General features: G+C 38.7%; 1 protein-coding gene across 9 annotated transcripts in view; it reads right to left on the bottom strand.

Annotated features, from left to right (window-relative positions):
* Positions 1 to 24166, bottom strand: part of RARB (retinoic acid receptor beta) — a 1070304-nt gene that overhangs the window by 809306 nt on the left and 236832 nt on the right. For 8 of the 9 annotated variants that reach the window (XM_079921499.1, XM_079921514.1, XM_079921515.1 and 5 more), the window contains one exon: positions 2621 to 2737. The gene's annotated coding sequence lies outside the window, so the exon portion shown is untranslated. Of the gene's footprint in view, positions 1 to 2620; positions 2738 to 14675; positions 14825 to 24166 lie in introns of all 9 variants that reach the window. The other variant, XM_079921513.1, reaches the window with a different exon arrangement.

Below are 24166 nucleotides of genomic sequence, written 5' to 3' on the forward strand. Positions count from 1 at the left end.
ATACGAAAATGCTTGGCTCACACTAGTGCTCTCTTATTTCACTTAAGGACTAACCCAGTTCAATATTTTCACAAACATATAGCCAACTTAATGAAAAAAGTTATTTTTCTGCAAAATTCTGTTATGAAAATTTTCAAATGTGCAAAAGATGAAAAGAATAATGTATTGATCACCTACAAGGGCACTTCCTAGATTCTACAAATAATATTTCACTACATCACATTAGTATTCATCCCATCTCTCTACTTAACTATAAATTCAGAAGATAGGGATCTTAGTAAACAATATTATAAATTGGATCAAATTAACAAACATGGTAATAAATTGTTTGGGAAGATTCAGTTTACCTTTTGCCTTTACATATCCAAAATAAGGGGAATTAGAGTGCTGTTTTGTTCACGGAATTTTGTGTCCTTGTTAAATTATAAAGAAAATCAACACCACATTATAAAAATATCAGTAATTTCTGCATGTCTGAGGATAGATTTTCTAATTCCTTAAATGTAGGATAGAGTATTTTTTTTAAAAAGTTTTTATAAATAATTCCATTTATTTAAGATATATTTCTTGAGTACCTCCTATGTACCAGGCAGATAAGAGAGGCATAACTCTTACCCAATAGGAACATATTGTCTAGAAAAAGTGGTAAAATAAAGTGATGTGTCATATACAATTATCATACATTTATCATTAGGAACCCATCCTGGATGCTGTGGTGCACAACCCAATCCCCCTTCAAGACTGTGACACTCGTTTCCCCAATGGCTTGGAGTTCTGGTGGCTGAAAGCAGGCAGCTCAATCTGTCTCTAGTGCTTGCCCTCAGCAGCAGAGAATTATCTCACCCAAGAACAGACCCCTTCCGGGAATAGCTCACATTCAGATCTGGTCTATTCAGGGATATAAACGACCAGCCCTCTTGCCTCAATGCGGACCTCGTTGAAGGGTCACCCCAATTCTGGAGAACCCAATGCAATCAGCTGAAGTTTTTATTGAGACTTAATTACAGCCCAACTTTATCCAAACTTATTTCCTTCACTCCCTCATAGGTGTTATCTCCAAATGATTCCATAATAAAATTTTAGCAGGCAAACCTCCACCTTAGACTCTGTGTTTCAGGGAAACTAACCTAACTGAAAATCCACTGCACTAGAATGAGTTCTTTTGTACAGCTCCTTCAATATCACAACCAATGTATTAAGTATTTTACGTACATTATAAATGCATATAGTGTTAGTTAATTCCCACAATGACTGTGTGCAGTAAGAAATATTATTGTCCTCATTTCACAGATGTATCAATGGAATCTAAGAGATTCAGTTATTTGATCTTAAATATACAGTTTGCAAGTGGCAAACCAAGGCTTTGAACATAATTTGAATGCTGTCTTTTTTATTCCTACTAATATAAAAGATTATGGATTCAACCTAATAACTTGTATCTTAGTCATCCTGTACATCATCACCATTCAGATTCATTCAGGAGTTTAAATTATACCTGTCAATCTAGCCCCTGAGGACCCAGGCTTCAGGTGAGGTCCTATGGACCTAGTCTCCTAGGTCTCAAGTACCAGGCCTATCACTGCAGACTCAGGCACAAGAATGGTCCCCACAGAACCAAACACAAGACACGATGACCTGCTGACCCAGAAACCCGATCTGCCCACTCAAGGACTCCAGCAGCAAGGCCACCCATGGACAGCACAAGGCAGTTCACTCAAAATCTCTGGATAGGCTGACTGGTGAACGCCTTTGCCTGCTGAAGCCAGTCAGTAAAGCCTGGAGGAGGTGCCTATTCTTCAAATGTGCAGGCACCAACACAGGCCACAAGGATCACAAATAATCGAGAAAACATGACACCACCAAAAAAAATTAATAAATCTCCAATGACTGGACCAAAAGGAATGGAGATCTATGAACTGTTCAACAGAGAATTCAGAATAATCCTCTTTTAAAAATTCAGTGAACTTCAAGAAAACACAGACAACTAAATAGATGGAGAAAACAATGCATGAACAAAGTGAGAAGTTCAACAAAGAAATAGAGACCATTTTAAAAAAGGAAATTCTACAATTGAGTAAAATGAATGCTCAGAAGAGTTACACAGAAAGCTTCAACAGTACAGTCTATGAAGCAGAAGAAAGAATTAGTGAACTAGAAGACAGGTACTTTGAAATCACTGGGTTAGAGGAGCAAAAAGAAAAAAGAATGAAAGAAAGCCTATGTGAATTATGGCATACCATTAAAAGAAAAAAAAATCTGTGCATTATGGGAATCCAAGAAGGAAAAGAGAGGGAGAAAGAAGAAGAAAGCTTATTCAAAGAGATAATGGCTGAGAACTTCTCAAATCTGGGGAGGGATTTGATGTCTAAGTTTATGAAGCTAATAGGTCACCACAAAATTTCAACTCAAAATGATATCTCTAAGACACACATTATAATAAAATCAAAGATGGAGAGAATTTTTAAAGTGGCAAGATAAAAAAACATCCCATACATACAAAAGAACACCCATAAGACAATTGGTGGATTTCACAAAAGAACCCTTGCAGGTCAGGAGAAAGTGGGATAATATATTCAAAGAGTTGAAAGAAAAAAAAAATTTCCAACCAAGAATACTTTACCTGGCAAAGTTGTCTTTCAGAAGTGAAGAAGAGAAAAGAATTTCCCAATAAACAGAAGCTGGAAGAATTCATCACCACTAGACCTTCCTTATAAGAAATGCTGAAGAGTTCTTCAAGCTGAAATGAAAGAATGCTAATTAGTAACATGAAAATATAAAACATAGTGGTGAAGGTGAGTATATAGTCAAAATCAGAATGCTCTAATACTGTAGTATAGTGATTTGTTAATCATCTAACTCTAGTACAAAGGTTAAAGGACAAAAGTCTTAAAACTGATTATAGCTACAATAGTTTGTTAATAGATACAAACTATAAAGAGATGTAAATTGTGACAACAAAAACATAAAATATGATGGGGGGAGTAAAGGGTAGAGATTTTGTATGTAATCAAATTTAAGTTGTTATCATCTTAAAATAGTGTTATATGTACAAGATGTTTTATATAAGACTTATGGCAATCACAAAGCAAAAACTTACAGTAGATACACAAAATATAAGAGAAGAGACTCAAAGCATTCCAACTATCAATTCACAAAGTAAGAGCAAAAAAGTAAGAAAGGGAAAAAGAACCTATTAACAGGCCTGAAAACAATAAGATGTCATGAGTAAGTCCTTACCTGCCAATATTTACTTTAAATGTAAATGGATTAAATTCTCCAATCAAAAGGAATCAATCAGCTGAAAGGATTAAAAAACAAAATCCTGCCTATAAGAGGCTTACTTCAGCTTTAAGGATACACGTGGCTTAAAGTGAAGGGCTGGAAAAGATATTCCATGCAAATAGAAACCAAGAGAGCAGTGGTATTTATATTTATATCAGGCAAAATAAACTTTAAGTCAAAAATTGTAACAAGGTACAAATAGGTTATTATATAATGATAAGAGGGTCAATTCATCAAGAGAATGTAACATTGTAAATATATATGCACTCAATATCAGAGCACCTAACTATATTAAGCAAATTCTAACAGATCTGAAATAGACAACAATGCAACAATAGTAGGGAACTTCAGTACCCCACCTTCAACAATGGATAGATCATTCAGACATTCAATGAGGAAACACTGGACTTAAACTATACCTTAGAAACAATGGATCTAACCAACATACACAAAACATTGCATCCAACAGCAGCACAACACACATTCTTCCCAGAGCACGTGGAACATTCTCCATGATAGATCATATGTTAGGTCACTAAACAAGCCTTAGCAAATTAAGAAGACTGAAATAATACCAAGTATCTTTTCCGACCACTAACAGTGGTATGAAACTAGAAATCAGTAACAAGAGGGAAACTAGAGAATACACAAATGAATGGAAATTAAACAACACACTCCTGAATAACCAATGGGTCAAGGAAGAAATCAAAAAGGAAATTAAAAATATCTTGAAACAAATAAAAGTGAAAACACAACATACCAAAATTTGGGGGATGTAGCAAAATTAGTTCTAAGAAGGAAGTTTATGCAACAAAAGCCTACATTAAGGAAAGAAAGATCAAAATAAACAACCCATCAAGGAATTAAAAAAAAAGAAGAACAAACTAAGCCCAAAGTTAGCAGAAGGAAGGAAATAACAAAGATCAGGGAAAAAATAAATGAAATAAAGACCAGAAAAATGGTATAAAATATCAACAAAACAAAGATCTGGTTTTTTGAAAAGATAGGTAAAATTAACAAACCTTTAGCTGACTAAGAAAAAAAGAAAAAGACTCAACTAAATAATATCAGAAATGAAAGAGGAGACATTACAACTGACACCATGGAAATACAAAGGACCACTAGAGACTACTATAAACAATTTTATGCCAACAAATTGGATAACCTCGAAGAAACGGACGAATTCCTAGACACAGTCTACTAAGACAGAATCATGAAGAAATAGAAAATCTGAACAAATAACAAGTAAGGAGATTGAAGCAGTAATAAAAAAAAATCACCTAACAAAGAAAAGCCCAGCACCAGATGGTTCCACTGGTAAATTCTACCAAACATTTAAAGAAAAATTGATACCAATTCTTCTCAATCCCTTCAAAAAAACTGAAGAGGAGGGGACGTTTCCAAATTCACCTTACAAAGCCCGCATCACCCTCACCCCAAAACCAGAAAAGGACATTACAAGGGAAGAAAAGTATAGGCCAATATCTGATGAATGTAGATGCAAAAAATTTCAATAAAATACTAGAAAACTGAATTCAACAGCATATTAAAAGGATCATACACCATGATCAAGTGGGATTTCTCTCTGAGATGCAAGGATGGTGTAAATACACAAATCAATAAATGTGACATACCACATTAATAAAATTAAAGAAAAAATTATATGATCATTTAAATAGATGCAGAAAAAGCATTTGCAGAAAAAGCATTTGACAAACTTCAACACCCTTTGATTATAAACACTCTCAACAAATTAGTTATAGAAGGAACATATCTCAACATAATAAAGGCCATATATGACAAACCCGCAGGTAACATCATACTCGACATTGAAAGGTTGAAAGCTTTTCCTCTATATCAGGGTGCCCACTTTCACTGCTCCTATTCAACACAGTATTGGAAGACCTAGCCAGACCAATTAGGCAAGAAGAAGAAGAAGAAAAGGCATCAAATTAGAAAGGAAGAGTCAAATTATCTTTGTTTCCAGATGATATGATCTCATATATAGAAAATCCTAAAGACTCCACTAAAAAATTGTCAGAACTAATAAATTTAGTTAAGTTGTAGGATACAACAATCAACATAGAAAAATCAGTTCTCTTTCTATACACTAACAATGAGCTATCTGAAAAAGAAGTAAAATAATTCCATTTAAAATAGCATCAAAGCTAATAAAATATTGAGGAAATTTAACCAAGGAGGTGAAAGATCTGTACATTGAAAATTGCAAGCCATTGATGAATGAAACTGAAGAAGACACAAATAAATGGGAAAATATCCCATGTTCATAAATTGGAAGAATTGATATTGTTAACATGTCCAGACTATCCAAAGCCATCTATAGATTCAATGCAATCTCTATCAAAATTCCAACTGCATTCTTCACAGAAGTAGAAAAACAATCATAGAATGCATATGGAACCACAAAATACCTTGAATAGCCAAAGAAAGTCTGAGAAAGAAGAACAAAGCTGGAGGCATCATACTTCCTGATTTCAATCTTAATTACAAAGCTATAGTAATCAAAACTATATACTAGTATGGTACTGGCAGAAAAACAGACATATAGATCAGTGGAGCAGAATAGAGGGCTCAGAAATAAACTCATGCATACATGGTCAACTAATATTTCACAAGGGAGCCAAGAATAGTTTCTTCAATAAATAGCGTTGGGAAAATTGGAGAAACATAGGTTTCAGTTTCACTGGAACCCTACTATATATGACTCACAAAGATTAACTCAAAATGGATTAAAGGACAAAATGGATTAAAGACCCAAAACCACAGACTCCTAGGAAATATACGGTAAAAGCTTTTTGATATTGGTCTTGACAATGATTTTCTGGATATGACACCAAAAGTGTAAGCAATGAAAGCAAAAATAACAAGTAGGACTACATCAAACAAAAAAGCTTTTGCACAGGAAAAGTAGCAATCAATAAAATGAAAAGGCAACCTGTGAAATGAGAGAAAATACTTGCAAACCATCTATCTGATAAGAAATTGATATCCAAAATAGATAAAGAACTCAGGTACCTGATTAACAACAACAAAAACAAATAATCTGAGTAAAAAGTGGGTGGAGGACTTGAATAGACATTTTTTCCAATGAAGATATAAAAATGACCAACAGGTAAGTGAAAAGCTATTCTAATCACCAGGGAAATACAAATCAAAACCACATGAGATGTCACCTCATACGTGTTAGAATGGCTATTATTCAGACCATAAGAAATAACAACTGTTGGCGAGGATGTGGAGAAAAGGCAATCCTCAAGCACTATTGGTGGGAATGTAAACTGGTTTAGCCACTACAGAAGCCAGTATGGAGGTTCCTCAAAAAATTAAAAATAGAACTACCATATGATCCAGCAATCCCACACTTGGGTATATACCCAAAGGAAATAAAATCATTATCTTGAAGAAATATCTGCACCTCCATATTCATTTCACCACTGTTAGCAATAGCCAAGACATGGAAACAACCTGAGTGTCTACCAAAGGATGAATAAATAAAAAAGAAATTTTATATATATACACTAACCCTAACCCTAATTCCATATATGCAATGTGTAATTCCATACATACAATGGAATATTTTTCAGCCATAAAAAGAAAAAAAAAACCTCGACATTTATGACAACATGGATGAAACTTGAAGGTGTCATGCTAACTGAAAAAAAGTCAGGTAGAGAAAGAGAGATGCTGAATGTTTTTATTTAGATTGGAATCTACAAAAGCCAGATTCACAGAAATAGAGAATGAAAATATCGCTTCCAGGGCCTAGGAGTTGGGGGAAACAGGGAGGTGTTGGTCAGAGTACAAAGTTCTAGTTATAAGATGAATAAGTTCTGGGAATCTAATGTATAGCATGATGACTACAGTGAACAATACCTTATTATATACCTGAAACCAGCTAAGAGTATAGATCTTAAAAGTTATCACCACACACACACACACACAATTGGTAATTATGTAAGGTGATGAATGTGTTAACTAACCTTATTGTGTTAAACATTTTGTAATATATAGTTGCATCAAATCATCATGCTGTACACCTTAAATTTACATATGCTATATGCCAATTATATCTCAATAATGCTAGGGGCAAAAAGATTACGGAGTCAACCTAACAATCTGTGTCTTGGTCATTCTATATGTTATTACCTTTCAGATTTATTCAGGGGTTAACTTTACATTATACTTGTCAAACTCAAGATGACTTCAAGATCAAAGGCATTTTGATGGTTGCTTCCCCCTGTGTTGATTTCATAGCTTCACCCGTGAAATGTTGAAAATGTTGCAGATAGAAGCAATTGAGAATAATTCTAGCTAGTCTTTTGTAAAGAAAAGTTATTTTGCCATTTAGTGACAGTTCAGTGATTTACATATGAATGCAAGTAGGCCGGAGACAGAAGGAAAGGAACAGAGAAAACGGGGAAGGAAATGAAGGTGAAACTGAAAGAAAATTAAGACAATGTCTGATTTAAACACTACATTGCAACTCAGGGCTTTGAACAAAATATGTCAAGAAGCTTTGGGGCAGTCAGGATATAGCAAATGATGTAAATTAAAAAATAAGGGCATAACTTTACCAAACCAGAATTTCATGGAATAACAGGCAGTCTTTTGAATTATAATGCTCTATATTTAATGGTGTTCCTTGGCATATAGGAAAAATCGATATTTATTCATTCCCTTCCAAAAATGCTTAAAGAGCAATTCCTAGAACTACTTACTAGGTGTGGTAGATAAGATAAGGGGAAGGAAACCAGCTATTACAGAGCTTTTACAGTGCTCCAGGCATGGTACTAGGCCTACCCTATGCCATCTGTTGTTTTATTTTTCCCTCATGAAGTGATAAGATCGGTATAAATATACATCACTGCCCTTAGGAGCTTTGAAAATACTCAGGCGGTGGGGTGGGGTAGGGGGTGGGGCGGTCAGGACTGAAAAGGCTAAAAATAAATCGGCACCAGTGAAAGCATACAAAGTATTTTTATGTGTCAGGTATTTACATTCTTTTTATTGGTTGATTCATTTGATCCTGAAAACAACTCTACGGGTGGATAACTATTATGGGCATCCTAAAGAAGCGAGGTGAAGGAAACCAGAGGTCACACAGCTGGAAACAGTCTAGCTAGGATTCTAATCCAGGCAGTAGGTCCAGAGGGTATGCCCTTCACCGTGACTTTCACTGCCTGTCTTTCCCTCCGTGAACAAACAAGTCATCAGTGGAAGTGCTGTTACCGCTGGGGCATGAGTGACTGTTGCCTTTGCAATAGCAGCAGCTGCAGAAATATTTATAGAGCACTTACTATGTGTCGAGTCTTGTGTGAAGCATTTTACGTGAGTTTTACCATCTCATAGAGCTCGATATTCTTTTTTAACTTCAAGGAGATGAATGTACCTGACAAGAAGTGCCCAAGGTCTCACAGGTGGAGAAATTAACGTGGTCTAAAATGAGGATGGGAGGTAGGGAGTGATTTTTACAGCTAAGGTGGAATTTATTCTCAATCCAAAGGAATACACAGAGAAGGCAAATTAGGATTCATTAAGCACTGTATGCCAGCCTTTATAAGCATGATCTCATTCAGCATTATTAATCACTATTATCTCCATCTTATAGATTTAAGGTCCAGCCAAGTAACCTGCCCAGGGTCCAATGGCTGGGGTGATATTCAGGACCAGGCCTGGTCCATCTGATGCCAAATTCCCAGCATTCTGCTGCTTAGAAGATTTGGACTGGCTGAAAAATAACCGAGCAGTCCTAGATGGGGCCCAGGGACAGAAATGGGCATGATGTGACCAGATGAGAGTTCCTGAGATACCTGATCAAACTGAGCATTCATAAAGGGAAGTACACATAGAAAAGTAAACTGAGGCAGTTTGTGGTTGGCCAGCTTTTAGAGTTTATATATTTCATTCTAGATCTTACAGGGCCTCTGAAATTCTTGAGCAGGAATATAGTATGGAATATGGTATTTTAGAATGATAAAATGAAAGCGACTCCACAGCTGGGAATATACTTTTAGAAATGTACTGTTAAACAATTATGAAGATGTTCATTGAAGAGTGGTTTGTAACACTGAGAACTGGAAACAACATAAATGTGAGTCAATAAGAAGCTAGTTACGTAAATATGACACATTAAGTGATGGAACACTAGTCATTGAAAATAATAAGGTTCATCAATACACATTAACATGAAAAAAATTACTAAATCATGATATTAAATGAAAAACAAAACCAAAAACAAGGTTCCCAACATGCATCTAGTGTGCTATAGTTTGAATAAAGTGATATATAATATATAATACACACACACACACACACACACACATATATATGAGGGGTGTGTGGGTTCAAATGTGTGTATCTACATACAAATACATTGCATGAATATGAAAATCTAGAAATACACACACACATACAGGTAAACTGTTCATTGTGTTTACTTTGGCATAGAGATACTGAGAATAGGGGTTTCTAGTTTAAGAAATACACCTCTTCTCCAAGTCACAAAGATTTTCTCCTGAATTGCCTTCAAACAATTGAACTATTTTTTTATTTTACTTTTTTTTTTTTTTTTTCTTTGCGGTACGCGGGCCTCTCACTGTTGTGGCCCTTCCCGTTGCAGAGCACAGGCTCCGGACGCGCAGGCTCAGCGGCCATGGCTCACGGGCCCAGGCGCTCCGCGGCATGTGGTATCTTCCCGGACCGGGGCACGAACTGCGTCCCCTGCATCGGCAGGCGGACTCCCAACCACTGCGCCACCAGGGAAGCCCTACTTTTTAGTCTTTAACCCATATGTAATTTATTATTGTATATGGTAGAAAGTAGGAATTCAGTATTATATGGATAACTATATTCAGGGATATTATAAATTTTCTCATTCAAAACCTCAACTGAATTTTGATTTTTAAAAAATTTCTTGAATCCTTGTTTTAATTTCTGGAAGCTTGACTTTTAAAGATAAGACTATTGATGTTTAAAGATAAGTCTATTCCTGTTTTACAGATGCACTACCTTCTTAAATCCACTTGGAGAACATTAATGAAATTATAAATATGTTTTCTGGGGTCAGGTTGCCAGTCTCTTTATTCTGGTCTTTTCTCTTCCATGATCCAGGCTTTTCTCAAATATTCGGTGGCCCTGGGCATCCAGTCATGGGTGGAAGCCTGGCTGGCAGCTGTGTGGGCCTGAGGGGCTTGTCAAAGGCAGGTTTCTCAGAACGATCAGGTGGGGAGGCACCTGTTATGACCAGAGCCCATCCCATGTGCCAGAGTGGGAAGGGCTTTCACCTATGGTACTTCCACTCATTTTAGGGTTCATTCTGATTTCCTTTAAGGAAAACATTCCCCCAATCCTTTGATCTGGGGCCAATTGCTAGGATACCTGTGCCTCACCTCTGCAGGTTGGAGAGGGAGGTGGGGACTGCCTGTTCAGACTTTTAATTATTTCCCCTCATCTTAGCCACATATCACATTTCTGCTCCATACGGTGAATCTTCTCTGGGATTCTACACCACTTCAGAGCGCCATGGCGTGTGTTCTAGGCTGAGGCTTCCTCTGCTCAGTTTCATTTGTTGTCACCCTTGCAGTTTTGAGTTACAGAAATATACAGGTGTGTTATCTGCTACGGCATTCCTCTCACCCTCTTTGCTCTTGTGAGTGTGTCTCAGGTTTACACCTTTACTGTAAACTTAATATGAAGGGATGTAAATGCACTTTCTAATGAATCATCTTTACCCAGAGGCCCAAGAACTAATTTTTAAGCGAAGAAAAGTTGGGTGTCATCTGAGATAGGATCTTTATGTATTGGCGGGAGGAATTGAGGGGAAAATATTTTAAAGGTTTTTTGAAATAAGGGACTGGAGCAAAAGAGAACATGTCATGTGCACACTACTATATTTAAAATAGATAACCAACAAGGACCTACTGTAGAGCACAGGGAATTCTGCTCAATATTCTGTAGTACATAAATGGGAGAAGAATTTGAAAAAAAATAGGTACATGTATATGTACAACTGAATCACTTTGCTGCACCCCTGAAACTAACACAATATTGTTAATCAACTATACCCCAATATAAAAAAAAAGGAGAGAGAGAGCACATGTCATTGCATCGGGAATGTTACTGGAAGCCCGTGGTAGAAGAGTTTGCATTGATGGGAAAAGAACCCAAACTGTAAGTGTGTGAGCACTTACGAGTGTCCACCACGAGTGGCGACTTTAAGCGCTCACCCTTGTCCCTAAATATCAGCCAACGCCCTCTATTAAAAACTTGACTTCTGACCACTGTGTTCGGACCATTTCCAGTAATTACGTCTGCCCTTCTTGGGACATCCCAGATATTGATCTTAAGCTTATTCTCCTATTTTATTTTTGCTCAGCATACAGACCATCACATCGTATTTCCAGGTTCTGTGCTGTCCACTACGGCAATAGGTAAGCCTGTTTGACACAGCCTGGGACTCACCACCTCTGCCGTCCCCTGCGGTCCCCCAGTACACACAAGCCAATCAGGATGGCACTCTTACCATCTTGCTCTGGCCCCACAAGAGAGAACAGAGGGAAGAGTGAAGCAGTGGGGAAGGAGTGAGCATAGGGCTACATCTATCAGAATAAAAATGGGATTATGAAGGGCATTGAGAAGGGCTTGCATTTCTTCACATCCCTAAGAACTTAGCAAACACAATAAGCACTAATTAAGCAGAATTCAATTGAGTGGAGCATTTTCTAAACCTGTAGTACTTAACAGAACCACCTAAATAATCCTCTCAGCACAACTAGGAGGCAGGCAAGGTATAAATGCTCCTCCTCCTAGATACTAAAAAAGGCAGAACATAGACTCTCCAGTTTACTGAGGTTACCTCATATATCCTGACCCTACCTTTTAGCCAACAACGTTAAACATAACCATTGCGCCACCTGTAGACATTTCTACCACAGATGTTTATGGAGGGTCTATTATGACCCGATGGCGTTCTAGGCACTGAGGATACAGCAGTGGATAAAACAATGCCCCTCTGGAACTTACGCTGTGTGATTCACCCGACACACAAGTGGCAGCTTATTAAAAAATTATTTAAATTCTTTGACTTTGGAGGGAAACGGATTCCTTGATCCCTGGATGGAGAAGAATCCATAAAGGCATAAGTGCCTCTTGCTCATGACCACAAATTTGGGGCTCTCCAAGCAAAGCTGCCATGGCTGGTAACTTGGGCCAAGCAGAGGCAGCAACTCTGCTTATGTGGGCACCAGACCAGAACCCCAGAGAAAGGCAAAATGCCCAAGAGGCCAACTGTGTCTACAAGCTCCCTCCTTTAGGGGTACTCGTGGTGTTTATTAGGAAATCAACCCATTCATATACGTACTGTGGGCATCCACCTGCTAGAACAAAGGGAAAGTCATGGCAGACAGTGTAGCTGAGCTGATGACCTGGTTCTCCACGTGGCTCAATCTGCAACTAATCTTGGAGAACTGTGATTCAAAGTGACTATAAGACCACAAAGGACAGCCTTTTTTTTTTCTATTATTCCACAAAAGGTTATTTGATTTTGTCTCTTCCTTGCAACCTTACAAAAATTATCCCCAATCCAGTAATGGGCACATAGTAGACACATATACTATATTGTGTAAATTAAATAAAAATTGCTCAACAAACCAGCCGCTGCTCTCATGCTGCATGTCATATGCACTTCCTACTCCTTGGAAGTGTCCGTATTTAAAGAGAACCAGTTAAATGTAACCAAAATAGACTTTTTAAATACCTTATATTTTTTCCTCCATATTGTTTTAATTCGTGCCGGTCATAATGTACTCTAAAACAACTAACTCATAAAATATAGTGACTGTACAAATTACACCAGCTAACTTTTACCTTTACTTTTATTGTATTGGCTTTCAAAAATATGAAACCATAAATCAAAAATAATAGAGTTATCTTACTAAAACCCAGTGTCACTCTGTTCATTTGGCTCCCAATCATGGCAAAAACAAATACGGAGACGGGAAGAAAGACGAATCAGATCTATACAGTGTGGTGCATTCACTTTTTCCATTTGTCTTACTCTGTCGGCTGCAAAAATGTTGTTATTAAATTGTAAGGAGGAATATCTGTCAATATAATATTGGAGGCAACTACAAACAAATTTAATCAACTGAGAACAAGGGTGACTAATAAACTCCAATGAGAATTAAGAAGCTGTTCAAGAAGCAGAATAAACATTGATGCATTGCTTGAAAATATGACTATGGTTTCCCTGAAAAGTCTATTCATATCATGCTCTCTAGATGTCTGGATTTTGGTAGCAGCTCCCAGAAACGGAGGGAAGTTAATCACACAAGCAGAATATATAAATTCTGTCACCCGTGGTGGAGGGGCAGGCAGGGCTGGGGGACTGGCATTACACGTAGAGCAGACAAAAGAACAAGAAACAGGAGTGAATACGAGCTGTTGAGGATATGTTCTCTCATTTCTCTCTGCTTGCTGCTACACAACCACCTGTTTCCCGTCTATGGGGAATGAATAGTGCAATTAGAGTGGGAATTAGGGTGTGTTCTAATATGATCATGGAAAAATAAGCTTCCTGCTATCTTAGAGTGCTGGAGGGTGGGATTCTTTTCTATCATGGCATGTCTAGAAGCATTGAGTCATATCTGCAGACACCTGTGCAGGTCTATATGAGGTTCAGGGATGTATATATAAAAGAGACCTTGGACTAGGGAACACTTGGAGTCAGACCATCTGATGGAAGGGGATTCCCCAAACATGCCAGCTCAACAACAGAGACATTGTGGTGACCTAAAAAGAATCAGCAAAATGAAGAAAAACTTTGGCAAAGTGGATCAATCTAAAGGTCAAGGCAGAATTTACAAGGGAGCAATGATTTCAAGCACAGTGTGATACTGTGACATGCACCCCACCATCTCTCCCCCGCTCCCAGAATATATGGACATGCTCTGCGCAGGAGAGAGATGAGGTAGACAGCACCTTTTCTCAAACTCCAGGGAACATGAAAATCAACTGACACTCTTGTGAAAATGCAGATTTTGATTCAAGAGTACAGGGTGGGTAGATGGGGACTGAAATTCAGCACTTTAACTTCTCCCAGGTGATGCCAGTTCTGCTGGCACACAGGATCCACTTGGAGTGGCAAGGGTCAAGAAGGCTGCTGGGTCACTTAGGGTAAAGCTTTACTATGTGAAAAGCTGCTCATAAGAAAGCAGAAGGGGCTTTTCTTGGCCTGAAGGGGAGAAGACCAACAGCCATCACTAATACAGAGGATGAGGGCAGTGCCCAGGGCAGCCATGAGGCATGAAGGGTACTTCACTGAAGATCTGTAGGAAGCAAAATGATGAAGAGCCCACGACTTATTGGAGACTGACCTGAGTTGGAATCCTGAATCTGCCATCTTGCCAGCTACATAAACATCTGAGTCAGTTTCCTCATCTCTACAATGTGGGTAGCAACTGGAGCTACTTTCAGTGCTTTGTCGTGAGGATTAAATGAGATGATGTAGATATAGTCCTGGTACCTATTTAGTGCATAAGAAGTGCAGATGTTGGTTATTTGCCTTTTGACTCTCAGCTCCATTTCCAACCTTCCTACCTCAAAGCAGTACGCCCCAGACTCCCTTGCCCGTTTCTGATTATCCTCTGCTAACCATTGGGAGATATTGGTGGAGTAAAAGGCAGTAGAAAAGATAAGCCATTTCCCTTCCTTTGCTTCTGTCTCTAGAAGTGACAGAGGCAGAACGCCCAAAACTTCAGAAACGTGTGCTCCCGGCCTCTGACTGCAGCAGCTGCAGCAGCAGTGGCAGTGGCACGCAAATGTAGGTGACTGCCAGGTGTTGCCCTAGAAGCATGGTTATGGCAGCTGTAGCAGCAGAAACAAACAACTATGGGTTCTAAAGTCTCAGCAGCAATTCCAACAGCTTCAGCAAGACTGGGCTCCAGGGCCCCTGCAGAGTCAGCAGGAGGGCAGGCTCTTGACTTCCTGCAGAGCAGCAGTGGTGAGGGATTGATAACAGCTGTGTTGCTAATGACACCCCAGTACCCTCAGCAGCACAGCCCATGTGGATTCCACAAAACAACACCGTCCGTTTTGTCCCTGCAGCTCTAGGGGTGTACTAACACCTCTCAGGTACTAATCTCTGAGTAACATCTCGTCCTTTTCCTTCTTGATTCCCTGGTCCTTCCAACACTTTTCTAAACAATTCCCTTGGTTAAAATCCATTTGAAATAACTAGAGTCATTTCCATCTTCCTAACTAGACTGACAGGTATCAACACCATTATCATTGACAGTAACAATTTTTTCAGGCTGGGAGCCAGGTGAGCAAGGAGAGTAGCAGTGACTACTGGATGTGTCCATAGGAGGTATGTACCTGAAACGATATTTTTGTTCTTTCCCCCTTAATAACCCTCCTCTAAAAACTGTACATATTTACATATGATTCTAGCTCTTCTGCTTATAATGGCAGATTTTTGAAATCAAACATATGATATATCTAAAAGAAAATAACAGAAAGATAAGCAAATAGAGTTGAGGAGTTGTTCCATAAAATTTAATAAAAGATTGATGAAATTTTTTAAAAAAATAAAGGAAATTTGAGGACTATTCAGGAGTTCAAACATCCAAATAATGAGTTTCAGGGGAAAAGAACAAGAAAACAAAGGGGAGGAAATTATACAGAAATAATAAGACACATTTGCAGATCTGAAGGACAGGAGTTTCCAGTTTGAAAGAATTCCTTGAGAGCCCAGATCAGTGAATGGAAAAACAACCATATAAACAACACTAAGGCCCTTAATCATTAAACTGTAGGAAATCTGGATAGAGAGAAGATTCTGAAATCTTTCAGAAAGAGAATATAATCACATACAAAAGAGGAGAGATTTTAATGACATTGGCCTTCTCAAGAACAGCACTAGAAACTGAGAAATAGTGGACTAACACATTCCAAAGTTGAAGGGAAATAATTGTGAAAATTACTATAATTTTATCTAACTATTATATGTAATATTTATCTCTTAATGCATATAGCTGAATTTAAAATCCATTGTGAAGGCTATATTTTGACACACGAGATCAAAATCAAAAATTGTTCCTTCTACTGATCTTTTCTAGAAAGCTAGTAGAGGTTGTACTCCCAATATATCAAAAGAGTAAAACAAGAGAAAGAAACGTGGGGTCTAGGAGAAAATGTATAATCTTAGTTTGCATTGTCCAGAATCTGCCTCTGAGACATGGGTTTGAATGCTGGTAGGGCAATGGAGGAAGTGAAAAAGGGAAGAAAACAAAGAAAGAGTATATTATCAAGCAAGGTGCCACTATGGGCAACCAGAGGTTGATCCTGTTGGGGAAATTCTGGGACCCAGTGTAAATTGCATGTCTCAGAGTCTTCTCACTTGAAGGATGAGGAAGATGGGTTTACATCCATGTTGTCAATCATTTGTTTAAAGCTGTTTGCCAGGGGATGGTAATTCCCAGGCATTTCCAACCGCTTGTGTGAGTGGGCAAAGCAAGCCCTGGAGGACAAAGTCTTCCGGAAAAGAAATGCAGGTGCTGGCAGTTGGCAGTTGGACCAATGTGTATGTGAGTGTAAGGAGGGCCAGTGACACACACCAATTCCAGTCGCATTCCACTGCTGAGAACTCACCATATGGCCCCATCTGGATGCAAAGGGGCCTGGGATATGTAGCCCCTGGCTGGGGAGCCTTTTCATGACAACTTTCCATTACAGGCAATGGGGAAGTAGGGAGAATGTAAATCATTGGTGAACATCTATTTCCTGGCACAGGAGTTACGGTTAGGGTTAGGGTTAGGGGAGACTCTTACTTCCAGAGAGCCACTAAAAAGAACAAGTGCCACTGGGAGGTTTGTGATGTCATCCTTGCTTTTAGTTTTTTCCTTCTAAATTGATTCTGTTCCATCAGAAGATGTACCTAATGACGTAGCACTCCTTATCATGCTAAGTTCTAGTTAGCCCCAAGAATGGTGCATATGAATCTCAGACAGCCATTCAATTCAGTATAATTCAATTCAACAAATTTTTATTGAGTCTATTCTATGCTGCACACCCTGGAAATCATAAATAGAACACTCTGTCATCTCCTAAATTCTAAATGCTGGGAACTAATATGGCCAAGTGGTATCTGACACTGTGGCCATACCATGTTTATCTTCACATGTCTCAGTACATTTCGTCTGATATAGGTGATTACTAATGATCTAAATGATACCTCAGTTTTCAGCAAAGAACCTAAAGTTTCCTATGCAGGAAATCTACTCAACTGCCAACACCCAGATCAAATGTCATCTCTCAGGTATACCTGCTCAGAAATTCCAAATGCAATTATTGACTCCTTTCTGAGTGTTTTCATGTTACCCTGTAAAGAACTATAGAAAAGGAGTTCTGGATTGTATTTTAGTCACAATTTTGCTTCATATCTTCTTCAGAAAAAAATGTGAGCTTCTCCAGGACAAGCACCTACCATAAAATGTATATAAAGTACATTTTATACAAAGTACATTTATAACATCTGGAATCAACCAGTGAGCACCGTTAGAAATTCACCTAGATCTCTGTGCTGGACATTTTCTTAGAATGTGTTGTACATTTAAATATCTTGGGGGGGGGACCTTCAAGACGGCAGAGGAGTAAGACATGGAGATCACCTTCCTCCCCACAGATACACCAGAAATACATCTACATGTGGAACAACTCCTAGAGAACACCTACTGAACGCTGGCAGAAGACCTCAGACCTCCCAAAAGGCAAGAAACCCCCCACGTACCTGGCTAGGGCAAAAGAAAAAAGAAAAAACAGAGACAAAAGGACAGGGATGGGACCTGCACCTCTGGGAGGGAGCTGTGAAGGAGGAAACGTTTCCACACACCAGCCCCTTCACTGGTGGAGATGGGGGGTAGGTTGGGGGGAAGATTCAGGGGCACAGAGGAGAGTGCAGTCACAGGGGTACAGAGGGCAAATCGGATTGGTGCCGACCAGCACTCACCAGCCTGAGAGGCTTGTCTGCTCACCTGCCGGGATGGGTGGGGGCTGGGAGCTGAGGCTTGGGTTTCGGAGGTCAGACTCCAGGGAGAGGACTGGGGTTGGCTGCGTGAACACAGCCTGAAGGGGGCTAGTGCACCACAGCTAGCCGGGAGGGAGTCTGGGAAAAAGTCTGGACCTGCCTAAGAGGCAAGAGACCATTGTTTCGGGGTGTGCGAGGAGAGGGGATTCACAGCACCGCCTAAACAAGCTCCAGAGATGGGCGTGAGCCACAGCTGTCGCTCGGATCCCAGAGATGGGCATGAATCACTAAGACTGCTGCTGCCGCCACCAAGAAGCCTATGTGCGAGCACAGATCACAATCCACACAACCCCTCCCGGGAGCCTGTGCAGCCCGCCACTGCCACGGTCCCGTGATCCAGGGACAGCTTCCTCGAAAGAACACACCGCGCCCCTCAGGCTGCTGCAACATCACGGCAGCTTCTGCCACCGCAGGCTCGCCCCACTTTCCAATTATGACTACCATACGCCTCCCTCCCCCTGGCCTGAGTGAGCCAGAGTCCCCCAATCAGCCACTGCTCTACCCCGACCTGTCTGGGCAGGAACAGATGCTTGAGGGTGACACTCAGAGGTGGGACCAAAACTAAAGCTGAACCCCAGGAGCTGTGTGAACAAAGAAGAGAAAGGTGAATGTCTCTGTGCAGCCTCAGGAGCAGAGGATTAAATCCCCACAGTCAACTAGATGTACCCTGCATCTGTGGAATACCTGAATAGACAAGAAATTATCCCAAAATTGAGGTGGTGGACCTTGGGAGCAAATGTAGACGTGGGGTTTGCTGTCTGTGACTGATTTATTTCTGATTTTTATGTTTATCTTAGTTAAGTTTTTAGTGCTTGTTATCATTGGTGGATTTGTTTATTGGTTTGGTTGCTCTATTCTTTTTATTATTAAATTATTATTTTAATAATTTTTTTAATTTGTAATTTTTTTTAATTTATTTTTTCTTTCTTTTTTTCTCCCTCTTCTTCTGAGCTGTGTGGCTGACAGGGTCTTGGTGCTCCAGCCGAGTGTCAGACCTGACCATCTGAGGTGGGAAAGCCAAGTTCAGGACACTGGACCATCAGAGCCCTCCCAGCTCCATGTAACATCAAAAGGAGAAAACTCTCCCAGAGATCTCCATCTCAACATTAAGACCCAGCTCCACCCAATGGCCAGCAAACTCCACGGCTGGAAGCCCCATGCCAAACAACTAGTAAGACAGGAACACAACCCTACCCATTAGCATAGAGGCTGCCTAAAATCATACTAAGTTCACAGTCACCCCAAAACACACCACTACCCACCAAAAAGACAAGATCCAGCCCCATCCACCAGAACACAGGCACCAGTCTCCTCCACCAGGAGGCCTACAAAAGCCACTGAACCAACGTCACCCACTACGAGCAGACACCAAAAACAACGGGAAATATGAACCTACAGCCTGCAAAAAGGAGACCCCAAACACAGTACATTAAGCAAAATGACAAGACAGAGAAATATGCAGCAGATTAAGGAGCAAGGTAAAAACCCACCAGACCAAACAAATGAAGAGGAAATAGGCAGTCTACCTGAAAAAGAATTCACAGTAATGATAGTAAAGATGACCCAAATCTTGGAAATAGAATGGAGAAAATACAAGAAATGTTTAACAAGGACCTAGAAGAACTAAAGAGCAAACAAACAATGATGAACAACACAATAAATGAAATGAAAAATTCTCTAGAAGGAATCAATAGAGGAATAACTGAGGCAGAAGAACGGATAAGTGACCTAGAAGATAAAATAGTGGAAGTAACTACTGCAGAGCAGATAAAGAAAAAAGAGTGAAAAGAACTGAGGACAGTCTCAGAGACCTCTGGGACAATATTAAACACACCAACATTTGAATTATAGGGGTTCCAGAAGAAGAAGAGAAAAAGAAGGCAGCTGAGAAAATATTTGAAGAGATTAGAGTTGAAAACTTCCCTAACATGGGAAAGGGAAGAGTCAGTCAAGTCCAGGAAGTGCAGAGAGTCCCATACAGGATAAATCCAAGGAGAAACACACCAAGACACATATTAATCAACCTATCAAAAATTAAATACAAAGAAAAAATGTTAAAAGCAACAACGGAAAAGCAACAAATAACATACAAGGGAATCCCCGTAAGATTAACAGCTGATCTTTCAGCAGAAACTCTGCAAGCCAGAAGGGTGTGGCAGGACATATTTAAAATAATGAAAGGGAAAAACCTACAACCAAGATTACTGTACCCAGCAAGGATCTCATTCAGATTTGATAGAGAAATTAAAACCTTTACAGACAAGCAAAAGCTAAGAGAATTCAGCACCACCAAATCAGCTTTACAACAAATGCTAAAGGAACCTCTCTAGGCAGGAACACAACAGAAGGAAAAGATCTACAATAACAAACCCAAAGCAATTAAGAAAATGGTAATAGAAACATACATATTGATACTTACCTTAAATGTAAATGATTAAATGCTCCAAGCAAGCCAGAGATTGGCTGAATGGATACAAAAACAAGACATGTGTATATGCTGTGTACAGGAGCACCAATTCAGAACTAGGGACACATACAGATAGAAAGTGAGGGGATGGAAACAGATATTCCATGTAAATGGCAATCAAAAGAAAGCTGGAGCAGCAATTCTCATATCAGACAAAATAGACTTTAAAATAAAGACTATTACAAGAGACAGAGAAGGACACTACATAATGATCAAGGGATCAATCCAAGAAGAAGATATAACAATTGTAAATATTTATACACCCAACATAGAAGCACCCCAATACATAAGGCAAATGCTAACAGTGATAAAAGGAGAAATCGACAGTAACACAATCCTAGTAGGGGACTTTTAACACCCCACTTACACCAATGGACAGATCATCAAAACTGAAAATAAATAAGGAAACACAAGCTTTAAATGATACATTAAACAAGATGGACGTAATTGATATTTATAGGACATGCCATTCAACAACAACAGAATATACTTTCTTCTCAAGTGCTCTTGGAACATTCTCCAGGATAGATCATATCTTGGGTCACAAATCAAGCCTTGGTAAATTTAAGAAAATTGAAATCATATCAAGTATATTTTCTGACTACAACTTTATGAGACTAGATATCAATTATATGAAAAAATACTGTAAAAAATACAAACACAAGAAGGTTAAACAATACACTACTAAATAACCAAGAGATCACTGAAGAAATCAAAGAGGAAATCAAAAATACCTAGAAACAAATCAAGGAAAACACGATGGCCCCAAACCCACGGGATGCAGCAAAAGCAGTTTTAAGAGGGAAGGTTGTAGCAATACAATCCTACCTCAAGAAACAAGAAAAAAATCTCAAATAAACCACCTAAACTTACATCTAAAGCAATTAGAGAAAGAAGAACAAAAAAACCCCAAAGTTAGCAGACGGAAAGAAATCATAAAGATCAGATCAGAAACAAATGAAAAAGAAATTAAGGAAACAATTGCAAAGTTCAATAAAACTAAAAGCTGGTTCTTTGAGAAGATAAACAAAATTGATAAACCATTAGCCAGACTCATCAAGAAAAAAAGGGAGAAGACTCAAATCAATAGAATTATAAATGAAAAAGGAGAAGCAACAACTAACACTGCAGGAATACAAAGGATCATGAGAGATTACTACAAGCAACTATATGCCAATAAAACGGACAAACTGGAAGAAACGGACATATTCTTGGAAAAGCACAACCTTCTGAGACTGAACCAGGAAGAAATAGAAAATATGAACAGACCAATCACAAGCACTGAAATTGAAACTGTGATTAAAAATATTCCAACAAACAAAAGCCCAGGACCAGATGGCTTCACAGGTGAATTCTATCAAACATTTAGAGAAGAGCTAACATATGTCCTCCTCAAACTCTTCCAAAATATAGCAGAGGGAGGAACACTCCCAAACTCATTCTACGAGGCCACCATCACCCTGATACCAAAACCAGACAAAGATGTCACAAAAAAAGAAAACTATAGGCCAACATCACTGATGAACATACATGCAAAAATCCTCAACAAAATACTAGCAAACGGAATCCAAGAGCACATTAGAAGGAAGATACACCATGATCAAGTGGGATTTATCCCAGGAATGCAAGGATTCTTCAATATACGCAAAACAATCAATGTGATATACCATTTTAACAAACTGAAGGATAAAAACCATATAATATTCTCAATAGATGCAGAAAAACTTTTGACAAAATTCAACACCCATTTATGATAAAAAACTTTCCAGAAAGTACGCATAGAGGGAACTTACCTCAACATAATAAAGGCCATGTATGACAAAACCACAGCAAACATCGTTCCCAATGGTGAAAAATTGAAACCATTTCTTCTAAGATCAGGAACAAGACAAGGTTGCCCACTCTCACCACTGTTACTCAACATAGTTTCGGAAGTTTTAGCCACAGCAATCAGAGAAGAAAAAGAAATAAAAGGAATCCTAATTGGGAAAGAAGTAAAACTGTCACTGTTTGCAGATGACATGATACTATACATAGAGAATCCTAAAGATGCTACCAGAAAACTAAAGGATACAAAATTAATGCACAGAAATCTCTTACATTCCTATACACTAATGATGAAAAATCTGAAAAGAAATTAAGGTAACACTCCCATTTACCACTGCAACAAAAAGAATAAAATATCTAGGAATAAACCTACCTAAGGAAACAAAAGACCTGTATGCAGAAAACTATAAGACACTGATGCAAAAAATTAAAGATGATACAAACAGATGGACAGATATACAATGTTCTTGGACTGGAAGAATCAACATTGTGTAAATGACTATACTACCCAAAGCAATCTACAGATTCAATGCAATCCTTATCAAACTACCAATGGCATTTTTCACAGAACTGGAACCAAAAATTTCACAATTTGTATGGAAACACAAAAGACCCTGAATAGCCAAAGCAATCTTAAGAAAGAAAAACGGAGCTGGAGGAATCAGGCTCCCGGACTTCAGACTATACTACAAAGCTACAGTAATCAAGACAGTACGATACTGGCACAAAAACAGAAATATAGATCAATGGAACAGGATAGAAAGCTCAGAGATAAATCCACACACATATGGTCACCTTATATTTGATAAAGGAGGCAAGAATATACAATGAAGAAAAGACAGGCTTCAATAAGTGGTGCTGGGAAAACTGGACAGCTACATGTAAAAGAATGAAATTAGAGCACTCCCTAACACCATACACAAAAATAAACTCAAAATGGATTAACAACCTTAATGTAAGGCCAGATAGTATAAAATGCTTAGAGGAAAACATAGGCAGTACAGACTATGACAGAAATTATAACAAGATCCTTTTTGACCCACCTCCTAGAGAAATGGAAGAAAAAGAAAAATAAAAAAATGGGACCTAATGAAACTTAAAAGCTTTTGCACGGCCAAGGAAACCATAAACAAGATGAAAATACAACCTTCAGAATGGAAGAAAATATTTGCAAATGAAGCAACTGACAAAGGATTATTCTCCAAAATATACAAGCAGCTCATGAAGCTCAATATCAAAAAATGAAACAACCCAATCCAAAAATGGGCAGAAGACCTGAATAGACATTTCTCCAGAAGAGATATACAGATTGCCAACAAACACATGAAAGGATGTTCAACATCACTCAAATCCAAACTACAATAAGGTATCACCTCACACTGGTCAGAATGGCCATCACCAAAAAATCTACAACAATAAATACTGGAGAGGGTGTGGAGAAAAGGGAACCCTCTTGCACTGCTGGTGGGAATGTAAATTGATACAGA

The sequence above is a fragment of the Stenella coeruleoalba genome (genome assembly GCF_951394435.1).
Source record: "Stenella coeruleoalba genome assembly, chromosome: 5".
In the NCBI taxonomy this organism is placed as follows: Eukaryota; Metazoa; Chordata; class Mammalia; order Artiodactyla; family Delphinidae; genus Stenella; species Stenella coeruleoalba.